Source organism: Strix aluco, chromosome 3, assembly GCF_031877795.1.
Source record: "Strix aluco isolate bStrAlu1 chromosome 3, bStrAlu1.hap1, whole genome shotgun sequence".
NCBI classification, from domain to species: domain Eukaryota; kingdom Metazoa; phylum Chordata; class Aves; order Strigiformes; family Strigidae; genus Strix; species Strix aluco.
Window position 1 is genome coordinate 2,236,650 of NC_133933.1, and position 12,925 is coordinate 2,249,574.

Consider the following 12,925-nt stretch of genomic DNA (forward strand, 5'->3'; position numbering starts at 1 on the left):
GAGTTAAAAAAGGTCTAATTAGCAAGTAACCACTTTATTATGAAAGGAAATGGTAATGAATTTAATAGCTCAAAATCATTAACAATATTTAGTTTGCTGGTACTTGTTCTCTATTATCCTCATTAATATGAACATTTAATATGTTTTAAAATGGATTTGTAATACTTTCTGTACCATGAGGTTACACTGACAAAAAGAGTGTAATTATTCTGTTAATTGTATTCTCTGTCTGTTTGTGCTCCAAATAGCAGCATATTTAGGTGTTAATAAAAAAAATAAAAGTAATTAAGAGAGGGAAGTTTAAAAATGTAATTAAACAAAAACTCTTAAATTACAGGCTGAACCACTCTGAGAAAAAAGTTTTGGAAGTGAGCTCTCTGGAAAACAAGTTTCTCCTACTGACATCTTTCCTCACAATAAGAAAAAGAAAAGGAAGAAAAGGAAATAGAAGCATTACTATTCTTTATCAACAACGAATACTGAAGCAATCATTTCCTGAGTTGGAAACAAGGCTCAGGACGGTATCTTCTGGGAGATGTGCTTGTGAGCAGAGTGTCTGGCAAGTGAAGGTGCTCTCTGACACTGCTCCACACAATCCCCGTGTGAGATCCTGTGGGAGCCCAGTGTACTGGTTGTCCATAAGACACCCAAGAAACATAATTTCTTCTCACAGAATATGATGTCAATCCCCACTGATCCCCTAACCTTCTCCACATCTCCTGTCCCTCTTCACATTGTAAACATTTTCTTGCGTTGCCCCAAACCTGCTCTTGCTGCTGGCAACATCTCCATGGAGGCATTGAATCTGCTTCTGGCTCTCTCACCCCAGAAGCTCCAGTCCCCTTTCCATCCAAGATCCTTCCCAATAAAAACCAAAATGAAAATCCAGACCTCAGTCTGCTCTGCTACACCTTCCTTATGCCTGTCACACCCACAGTGGCCACAGTGCTGAGGAGCACGGTGGTCCCAGAGGCACAGATCAACAGCAGGTGGTCACTCTATGGCAAGCAGCTCTTGGTCAGTGCCAACCTTACAGACCTGCCACCTCCAGTGGGAGAGAGGCAGGCTGGACACCCCCGGGTGGAGAGCAGGCTCAGCTGGTGCTGGGCTCAGGTACAACAAAAAGGTTCACAAAGCGTAAGTGGGAAGGGCAGGGAAGAGCAGCCAGACATTCATGGCTCCAAGAAAATACTTGGCAGTACTACGGGCTCCTGTGCCTGTGCTGACTTTCCTTCTCCCTCTGGTACATGCTGCCAGAGACAGTCACACAAGAATCTATGGCACAGCCAGGCACAGCACGGCATGAAAAGGCAAGGCAAGGCAGCATTTGCCTTATGTGGTGCAGCCCTTTCGCTCAGCCATAAAAAAGAAACTCCTGCGCCTGGTTTCATCTGCTAGACCTGTCTCTAGTGAGCTGTATTCCTGTTTATAAAGCCTGCGTTAGCCAAAGCAAATCCTGACAAATTTGCTTTTGTGCTATATTGGATGTGGGTTTCTCCTTAATCCACGTGGAATTATTGCATTGCCATTACCCTTTTCTTTATCCACCTCTTCCCTACCGCGTCAGTTTTTAGTGGCTGATTATTACCAATCAGGACCCTCTTCAAAATCCTTCCCATAAAATGAAATCAGCGCTCAACCTTCCTTAATACCAGAAACTTTCAGAGCTGTTTGCTTTGTTTACAGCACCACCTCCTCATTGGAAACAGCTGCTCCCATGACTTATCCACGCACTGGTGGGCAGAGCACCAGGAGGGATGTGAGGGCAGCATCCTGGCACGGGTGCCCCAGAAGCGGGTGATCCACCACCTCCCTGGGGCACGGTGGGGCTCCCCACACAGCTCGTCACAGCACCAGCACCTTCCCATCCCTGGCAATTGACTTAACAGGCTAATTTAAGAAATGGTGCTGAGGATAATGTCAGTGATCACTGGAGATTTCAGCATTATTCATCTGAAATATTCCAGACCGTTCAATTTCTTTGTTTAATTTTGCACAGCTTGTGGCACTTGGTGGAGGTGGGAGAAAAGTCCATGGACTCACAGGCACACGGTTACCCGCGTTCGTGGCAGATCAGCTGACTACAGAAACACGTAGTTGGGCGTGTGTCTGTGTCACTATTCATGCTCCAGGACAGGGGTCCTGACCAAGAACCCCTATCCAGTCCACATGGGCAGCCAGCCCACGATAGACCATTCTGTGTTTAATTTTTTTCTAAGAAAAGGAACTAAAAAAAAAATGGTCGAAATTAAAGTGAAGCATCTCATTTGCCCACAAATGACATATTTCAACTTTCCATTTTATAGAAAAAAGTTGTGAAGGATTCTTTTTTTTTTAAACTTATTACAATTTCCAATTTTTTTTTTTGAATTGCCAGTGAAGAGAAAAATATGTGATTTGCAGAGCTCTAAAAATAACGAGTTAAAATAGTTTCTGCCTCTCAAAGGAGGCCTCTTAGTCCTATAATTTCTGCAGATTTTGCCTTTCAGGATGGGTATTTTAAAGAATGATATAATGTCATTTCTATAAGTATCGTCTCATAATCTGCTGCCACTGTTGGAAATATAAGTTTAGAGACAGCTTGAGCAGAAGAAATACTAGCTCACCCAGCTATATTAAAAAAAATAAAATAAAATATTTTAAGAGAAGGAACAGGATGTATATTCCAAAGGTGAGCAAACAGTGCCAAACATTTTTGAGAATATTTTTTTTTATTTCTATCTTTGGCTGCATTTGCAACCCTTTTGTGTTCGTCTACTGAAAACAATTAGGCAACGAATATTACGGGGATGGTTACTCCTAGAAAAAAAATTTCAGAAATAACACTCACATTTGGGCTGGAAGAGTGCGTACAGCATTTCATTCCAGAAATAGAAAATGTCAAGTGTCCAGTTGGAACAAAGCAGTATTGCTCAAATTGCAGATATTTACCTTCAGACAGCTAAGCTAAAAACAAAACCCCCCAAAAAGCTATTAAAAATTCAAGTTACTCAAGTGAAAAAGAATAATAACCTATGTACAGAATAATCTATTTTCTGTCTAATCCATGCGATGTATCACATTTTTAATTTTTAACTTAATCTGATCGTCGTTGCTCAGAGGGGACCTCTCTGGCCCCCATGCCCAGGACTCACCCCGGGTGTGGGGATGAAGCAGGAGGGGTCTAAGGGGAAGACAGGGAGCGGGGCCCTGCTGCCGGAGGAGACCTCTCTGCAGTGCTCGGGAGGGAAACCGCTGCTTCCTGCTGCATGGCCAGCAGAGCAGACCTGCTCCTTCAGATTAGCTGCTGTTTATCAAACAGCATCCGGGGCCCAAGACAGCAGCCGAGAGAGTGGAAAACATTTGTGGGTTGCAAGGAAAGAGGAAGGAGGCAAATACCAGATGGAGGGGAAAAGGGGGCTAAAAAAATGTTATTCTGTTGTGAAATGGAAGAAAAAGGATGGGAAGAAAATGGGGTGAAAAACAACATTACATTTCAGGTACTATTTGCAACGTTTCAGACTTGGCCACATGCACCCTGGCTGTGCATTCCCATGACCCAAGGCTGAATCTGTGCAAGAGAGCAGTGGGATTAGTATTTTGGTTTGTACTATCACCAGGCTTACCCTGAACGGAAAATCTTTCAGACTTCAAGAGCAGGCACCATGTAACAGACCAGTCATCTAGAGTCATTTGGGAGCACAAGCACGTTGCACAATAACCACGTTATCCCTGCTTTTGTAATTCAACCCTGCAATAAATAGAAAGCTTGCCCCTAAATTGTGAGAATTTCAGGGAAAAGCCTAAAGATTTTGCTTTGGACAGCTGCACTGCCCTTCCTGGTCTCCTTCTCGTGCTCATCACGAGAGAGCTGATCATGCGAGAAAGATTCAAGGATTACTGAACGAAACTGAGCTAGCCCTTGGACCTTAAGTTCACTTGGAAAATGGAAATTTTCTTCTTGGTAATAGTGAAAACAGATGCAACTACAGCCAGAATGTCTCCCCCTTTCCATAGAGGAAAAATGGCAGTGAAAGCCAAAAAAAAAAAAAGTTTCTGTTGGTGCCGGCAAGCCTCTGTTCTCTTCTGCAAAACAAACAAGAAAGGACATAATATTTCTTCTCAGTGTTCAGATTTTATTGACTAAGCTATAGGTATATGTTATGCTCAACCTTTGCCTTGCAAGTGCCCAATGAAATGTGTGGTTTGTACAACGAGAACAGAGTTTCTCCCTGACAGGCAGTGCTGGCTTCCAGAGATGGCTGATAGCCTGCTTGCTTCATAAGAGCTGTTACTCTTTAATCCTTGCAATTGCTTTCCTTATCCTACCCAAAAGAAGAATCACGTCGAGAGATGAATCTTTCCCCACGGAGACATAAGACTATCTCCTCATGAAACCATATGAAAACTCTTATTGCAGAATGGGTGACCCTAACAAAAACTCTGTGCTTTGGGACCAGCAGTGAAGAATTTGTCATTTACAATAGTTTTCCTAATGGAGGGCTCATTCTTTTAGGTCTATTCCTTAGACAAGAGCTAATCAGAAAACAAACATCTCCTCCCCAGCTTGGGATGCCTCTCAAGCATGAAGATCCTGACAGCTTTCCAGAAGAGGAGGTGCCCCAAATGGCTTCTCTTCAGGGATACCTGAGCATGTTCATCCTTTAAAGAGGGACACAGTTCCCAGCCCGGACGGTCCCAACACTCAGATGACATAAGACAGGTTGTTTTAGTACAGCCAAGTCTCTCTATATGTATTTCCAAGCAAATAGTCATTGTTGTAGATAAAGATGGGAGAACCTTAGTCTCCACATCATCAGTAGACTTGTCTTCAGCCCCTATATAAGGCCTAAATAGTATGCTCATTTTCTGGCTCACAAACTTGGGTTAGTCACTGATCTCTGGCTGTGTGTAGAAAAACCTAGGATTTTCTGGCTCCTACTCTAGCTTTCACTAAAGCAGATTTCCCACTATAAATTCAAGTGATCCATCATCTGAATTCTTACGTAAGCCCTTTTACTTCCTTCTTATCCTTTAAGTCATAACTACCTAAGCTAGAAGTAAATGACAAAGCTTATTGGTAGTTTCTGAAAGAACACTAAAAGATTCCCCTCCTCCCCGATAACTTCTTTTAAACAAAAAACACTCAATCTAGACTTGCTTAAGACTCAGAGGTACATTTAACATACAACAGCATGAAGCGAAGGAACAATACAACTGTGCATTTGGCAGTGCACCACTGTAATAATTTCCAGGGTAAATGGACTGGCAATTTTAGCCACATGGATAATATCAAGGCCAAGATGGCTAAATTCAGCCTGGCCTGCATCTGACTGAAGAAATTTGTCATACGTAAATAGACAAAAAGATGCATGTTATTCCTGACTCCACCCCTGACATATGCTAGCCTCCATCCTTTGGGTTATCAAGGCTAATTTGTGAGCCACCAAAAATACTGCAACACTGCAGGGTATTTATTTGCATAGTGTTATGTATGAGCTGTGATTTATTTTACTAAAAAAGACCCAACAAAAAACTTCAGGAAGGAAAACAAAGTCATAAAGTTGTCTAAAGCAATCAAGCCAATTCCACTACTCATGCCTTATCTTCCTCTGCGTGCTGATCGTTACTAATTTGGGCCCTTTCTGGGCATCCAACAGGGTCTTTTCAGCCTTGTTGTCATCTCATGTGTAAGCCAGGAGAAGATGGGAACACCCGAAGAACATGATCTTGCAAAGCCTGTAACATCAGCGTAACAGCTCTACTCACGGCAAAGCAGACCTTACTTTCCAGACGCATCCTTGGGCACCCGCACTACCAACTGAACATCTCAGATCTCCAATTTTTTGTTGGGCTGCTGCAAGAACCACTGCCTCAAGCAGTATACCGTTTTCATCCTTGTGCAAGAGTTAATGTGAGCAAGGGCTGTGCCTCCCTGAGATAACAGAAGGATGGTGGGTCCCCAGACTCACTGTTAACGAGGTTTAAGTTTGTCACATATATTAAAAACACCTTTTAAAACCTCCTCTTTACAAGAGAATACCATTAAAACACTGATGCATATCAAGAGGAGTGCTAGTCCAGAGGGAAATTCAGTGCTTGCAGGCTCTCTGGGAGAAGGCAGCTGCCTTCCCATCCCTACCTCGCTGCATGTAAACTGCACCCCAAAGGAAGTACAACGTGCATGCCCTTCTGCTGCTAGCTAGTGAAAACACATGGAAACGCCGTGGTCCCACCACTCACCACCAAAGCACATCCTATTGAATTTAATAGGCCATTACCATCTTCCTACTGGCTCCTTCAGTTCCCAGGGGAACCTACCAGTGACTCACAGGGCATTTCCAGAAAGTCTATGGAAAGTCTCTCTCACTGTCTTTGTAATTCCAGAGGCTTTTAAAGCAATTTCTCCAAAGCCCTAATACATTCCTTTACCATCCACTGCTTTGATCATGAGCACATTGTGTAGGTCTTCTCCACAAAGCCTAGCAGGCAGGGGTTGTGCTCCCAGCACCTCCACCAGCAATACTGATTGCATCCTCAATCAAAGTTTTAAACTCTTAGCATACACTTGTTATTTGCAGGGTCTGACATGTGAATGGACCTGGCTGGTAGCAACAGCTAGCATTTTTCTTTGACAAGGTCCATATTAACAGATCAAAATTCTGGTTTCAAATATCTTAAAATATGTATTTTTATAATAAATATGGGGCACCGGTCCAAGCCTTCAATAGTCAATGAAATGAGGTACTTTGGAAAGATGAATTTGGTGCCACGACCTTGAATTGCTCTCCCTACACAGAGGAAAAATTGTGAATCTGTCACATAACGTCTTTTAACAACTTTTATGTCTTGTATTAGGTTTGTGTGGTATTGCCATATACATCTATATAAAAGTAATACAATACTACATATATATATATATATATGGAATCCACAAAGGCATCCCAAACACTCTGGAGTCATTTCCACATTCCTGTATTTCCTATACGCAGAGCAGGAATTTCAGTGCGCTCTCAAAGCAATCACCAACAGCCTATACCATAAGCTGGTTTTTGTTGGTAGTCTTCTAAAATCTCAATCTGCAGTCATAAAAGCAAGCAACTACAGACTGTCACTTGTGCCTTGTAGTGGAAGGAAAACCCAGGCTGGTCACAAGCAACACTCTACCTGGTATTTGGGTGGTCTCAGGCCAAGGGTATATAGAAAAGGCTACAGAAAAACACTGTTTCATCACTAAGCAGTGTTTTTCTTGAATCGCAGGTAAGAAACAGTGGAAATTTTGTCTCCAATTACAAGCAAGTCTAGGCTGAACGCACACCAAAAAAGACTGAAGGAAGTATTTTGGTGAGGAGACCGCAACAGCAGGACAGACATTTGCCCATTCACAATTCTGACTTTTCAGGACGTTCCTGACAATGTTTGGCTGTTTGCTTTTCCACTAGGAAGCACGGGAAAGCGGAGACCTCATGTGATTTGAACGCCTCCTGTGTTTCAGTTTTCTCCTTTTTCTCTACTCTGCTCTCTGCATCTCTTGGGATTTTGATCCACAGAAATCTTCAGGAAGGTTTATTTTTTCCACTTACAGAAGCTTTACCCATTGATGAAGGACTCATCTAGTGAGTTGATGTCATCACGTTTTCATAACCTACTATTCCCTGAATCATCCTGGTCCTCAGCAGGGATTGCCTTGGCTTGATAAAGCTAGTACTTAGATGAATATGCTACCTATGATAATAAATTAGTTCTTATTTAAGGTTTCTGATAAGCTCTGGATAAGCATCAGAATAGGTTTTATAACTGTTTATTTCAAATGCAGAGCAAGAATAACATTCAAAGAGGGCGAAGCATAAAAGGACACGATTGTGTTCTTCATCTGTACCATACACCACCGCTGCAAGGGCCAATGCCTACAGACACCTCTACGTGGATGGCTGGAAACAGTCTCTACTAGGGTATATTTTAAAAATCTTACAGGACAGTAACTGCTCTAATGAAGATTAGCAAGACTTTTTTATTTCCTCCTAAGGTGTGCTGTTTATACAGTCTCAGCATACCGGGTCCTCTCTGTGCACACACTCACAACCCTGGCCAAGAAACACTCTGTTTCCCAGAAATGGAGGTTTACAGCTAGCAGCAAAGAGCCATGCAAAAGAAAAAAAAAAACAAAAACAAAAACAAAAACGAAAACCGAACACAAACTGCAACAGCACAACTCCTAAGTGCCCTGCTAATTTCAACCCTCAAAAAATTCTGTTAAAAAGCACAGGGATAGCGTAAACATGCGTATCTTAATTCTCTCATTCACCTCTCATGCTAAACCCAGCCAGAAATAGCACACTGCCAGTATCCAAAGGTGCAGACCTTGTTGCTCTAAACCTCCTAAAGTTGTATTGCTCTGGGAAAGGACAGGAACCATAAAAAGCCTTAGCTGGGAGGCAGCTTTTATACTCATGTTCAGGCCTCTAGTAAGTCGTCCCACCAAACGTAATGAGACCTCCTGCTTAGCCAGGGCTCTTATTTCCATAGCTTGTGCCTGCAGCACTCTTATATTTTACAAGCCATATTAACTCACCTCTTGCACCAGGAGGTTGGGGCAGTGGCACCCTGTCTAATAATGGAACATATTTGTTAATACTAATAGACATTTGTAAAACTACCACATGCCTTCAGCCTTCAAGTCAAAGCACAGGATGCTTGCAAGGGTTGTGAAATGTATGATGTAAAACTTGGGATGTTTTGGTTACAACATATCTCATTTATTTTTACTGTCATCACCCTCCCTGGTATATAATACCTGCTGCATGCAGAGTGAAATATTGCAGATGTTTTCAAAATAATTCTGGGCTGGTGGAGAAACCAAAAGGTCTCTTGTGCGTAAGGTCTGGTTATTTTCAATTCAAAACAACTAGGCAACAAAGTTTCTGTGTGCTGGTATTTTAAAAGGCCTGGATTCCTCTGCAATGACTCATACTTGCACTGCCCACCCAAAAACTTACCTCTGAGAACTTTGAGAGAGTCTCCAGCCATTCTAATACCCTCAGGATTCAAGAATGAAGAATAAAAAGATAAAACTAGTTTTAACTATTCATTAGTTTTTGGTACTTCAGATAATTTGTGCAATGGCTTCAGGGGTTTAATTGAAACACTTTTCCCACCTTGTCTTAATTTTAATTATGCAGCAATCATTTTTACCAACCTGTGCAAAGGAGCCATATGAAAATGTGACATATGACAATATACATTTACCTAAGCTCTAGGACTACTCTGACCTACAGGCAATTAGCTACTGCCTCCAGCACTCAAACGACCAATTAAAGAGTTAACAAAATGCCCTCCAAATCACCTACATGTTCAGGTTTTTGGACTGCCATGAACATTATACTTCAACTGATATAATTTTTGACTGACTGATTTACTAAGTCTGCATCGGCTAAAATTCTAGAGCCATGCCTGTAAAACCGAAGGATCAGATTTTATGAGGTGCTTTCATTGTCATTAAAGACGATCCCACCTTAGCCCTTTCCCTAACAAGACAATCTTGCAGCAGTCATTACAAGATGTGATCCCAGCTTGTCTTCAGGGAAAAAAATGGCTTGCTAGGTCAATGAGGACTGCACTAAGTTCATCTCAAGGATGTAAGACATCCATCTGAATGGCTAGCAGCCAAGAACAAAAAAATTAAAGAGCCCCAAAGATTGCCTTTTTTGAAGACGTGGCTCCTAAAGTTTTACAGGTAGCCCATTTCAGAAATCCAGAGAGATTAAACCGGTAGTCACAAATGGATGCCTTTACATCCATTCATGATTTAGTGTACTAGGCAGCATTGCACTGCAGACAACAGATCATTAACAGCCAGAAGCACACAACAGAAATGACTCCAAGACAGACCATTTCAAAGAAAAATGTATTCAAATGTGGTTTTACATGGGAATAAGAGAGATCCAGGACACTGCTAATTATACCAAAGGAGGGAGAAGTGAAGGGCGGTAACCTGTTCAGGAAAACCCAAGTTCCACTCCTGCCTCCAACAATAACTCAAGTTGTGGTTTCATAATCTCCTTTCCTCCCTTCCTCAGCGGGAAATGGGGGATAACAATATCCCCTGACATATATTACACATGGTGCCATGAGGACTGACATTCTTAAAGTGCTTTGAAAATGAGTGAATCATCTGGGTGACCCACCAGAGTCTTACATATTGGGTATTCTATCATAATTTAGAAAAGTTCTGCCTTCTATGAGCAATGTGGTTTCATGATAGTATCTCACAGTAGACACTGATTTGCAAATCCACCGTCACTTTTGTGCAAGAAAAACATGACTCTACAATTAAAAGTGTTGCTCTATAAGATTGGTACATACCTGAGACTTGTATGCAGATTCTCAGCTAAACCGATGTTGTTTCTCTGAAGCTGACCGACATCATCTGTCCTTCGGTCTTAAAGCTCGAACGAAACTTTTCTAGGTTTGAACAGAAAGAGAAGAGCATTACTGGTTTCCCTTCTCTGGCCACAAAGACCCACATTCTGCCCAGAATTACACAGGTGAAGTCCTGCTGGCTTTGCAGGGCGCAGCAGATGCTGCTCCTCTGAATCTAAAAGCACACTGAAAAGCCAGCCCAAAAGCCAGCCCAATCTTTTCGTTGCCATCAGAAACTGAAGACAGAGCTAAACAATCCAGAATGGAATTTCTTTTCCGCCCTCTGCGCTTTCATTACCAAGACAAGGCCCACAGGGCATGTTGGCCAAACAGCTTCGCTACACAAACATGCAGTAAGGTGAAGTGAATGGCATCACAGAGATAAATGAATCAGACAGTCCAGTGACTTAGGGCTACTTGTCTTCTTGCCTACCATGTGGGAAACCAATGTCTGGCCGTAGCAACCCTAGCTCTCCTGTTTTCCAAGTTAGTGGCTGCAGGGAGCATCATGGAGGTGACACTCTTGGCCTTCAAGGGGCTGGGGAAATCAATATCGGCAACGTGAAGGACACTTAACGATGGAGTCAAAAAAATGGTGTTTTATCAGCAGAGGAGACAAGAGGGGAAAATAGGTAGTTATAAATGGCCGGGTAGGAAAAAGGAAAAAAACAAAACAAAAAAACCCCACAAAACCCCCAATGCTTTATTTTTTTGGCTGTATTTGCTGTATAGCCCAGTGAAAGAGAGTGAAAAAAGCAACTGTTTGACATCCAGAGCTTCTTCACTTTGAAAAATACAGAGACAAACTTAACAATGAAGAGTCGGGATTCCATAGGGTTGTTTATGTATGGCATACATGCAAATGCATATGATTATGTAGAAGTGTGTCTGTGTGTAATGTAGCATTAACACCAATTCTTACAGCCTTATGAAATGATATATTAAAAAGAAAGAGAGAAAGAAAGGAAAAGCAAGCTAGATTTTTTTCCTCTTTTACAAATATGATGCAGTTTACAGAAGCATGGTCCTTTTTTAGGAAGAATTCTAAATGCATCATTCAAATATTGTTTGAGCTGAATACATGATATACATATCATGAATACATATAATCACAGCACAGTCTTTTGTGGAAGTTCTGAAAATAGCATTGGAAAAAGCTGACCATGAGTTTCCATCTAAGGATTTGCATTTAACATGTGTGAACCGACTCCATTCATCTCATCCTCAATGGGAACCATCCTGTCGCTCCAAACGGCCAAGCTGAAAAGTTTGGCCTGAATGACAGGAATCATTTAAGTGGGTCTGATGTCAAGGACAGCACCTACAGCCACCAGATGAGATTGTGGGAGTGAATTAGGGAACCCCATTCAGCTGAAAAATCCCTAGAGGTTCTGTACCGTAACAGCTACTGTATTGCAACCTGCAAACGATGGGGAGCCTTGTGGCAACTTAAGTTTTAAGTTAATGGGCTGAATTTCCTAACCTTTTTCCACCAGTTTCCCTTTGGCAGGAAAGGTTAAGATTGCTGGGAAGGCTCAAACTTCCTTTTCTCCAGCTCCAGCAGGGTGTAGCCTAGTTTCTCTTACCTCTCCCACTGCAGAGTGCTGGAGAAAACAAAAAGAGGGAGGGAAAGGGACAAATCACAGAAAAAAAGGGCAATTAGGTGGGCGAGCTCCAAAATCTCTGCAACCACTCTGTGCTCAGCTGGGCGCGCAGGGCTGCTGGGAAGCACCGTGCTGTAGCGGGAGGTCTGCACCGAGGGTGTCCGGAGGTCAGAGGGGACATCACTGCCCTCTGCAAAACCTGTGGGAACGGGTGAAACCGGAGGATGCGGGAAGGGTGGCAGGGAGGGCTGAGCACTCTAAGTAGCATGTTTCCTAGGAAACCTTCGACAGCAAATATCACATTAGTCCTGCCTTGTGGCCCAGCTCATGTGATGTCAAGAACAATTTCTCACAACTCAGCTCAGAAGGTTAGCAAGACTTGGTGAAATGTTCAGTGATTCTGGCCTGACTTTCCAGCTGGGAATGAAACAGGAAACTAAGGGTGTTTGCATTGTTTCAGAGTTCTGTGACAAATTCCTAACCAAACTTTTTATTATTTTATTTTAAACATTATGGTGAATTTCCCTCACAGGTTTGCAGAGACTAACCCAATTGCTATGTTTACTCTTAAGGCATTCCATTTAACAAATGAGATATTCCAGAAGTTAAAATACAGAGGAAAAATGGAAAACCAAGCAATCTCACGGAAAGTCTTAGAACAGTTGGATCACCGTTTAGCTCATGCACTGATTTAAAAAGCTCCGTCACAGACTTCTGGCATTACAAAACTTCGTTTACAACTATCCTTTCTAATTTCTGTCAGCTGCAGCCTGAAAATATCCATAGCCTAGCAGATTTAACAGAAAAAGACGTAAACTCTGGCAGCACAACTCGGATACGAGATGCACTTCAGCCTCCAAGAGGGCTCCCACCAGCTCCTTGGGCTGGGACTTAAATGCCTTGGGCTGGATCTGAGTGCAGGG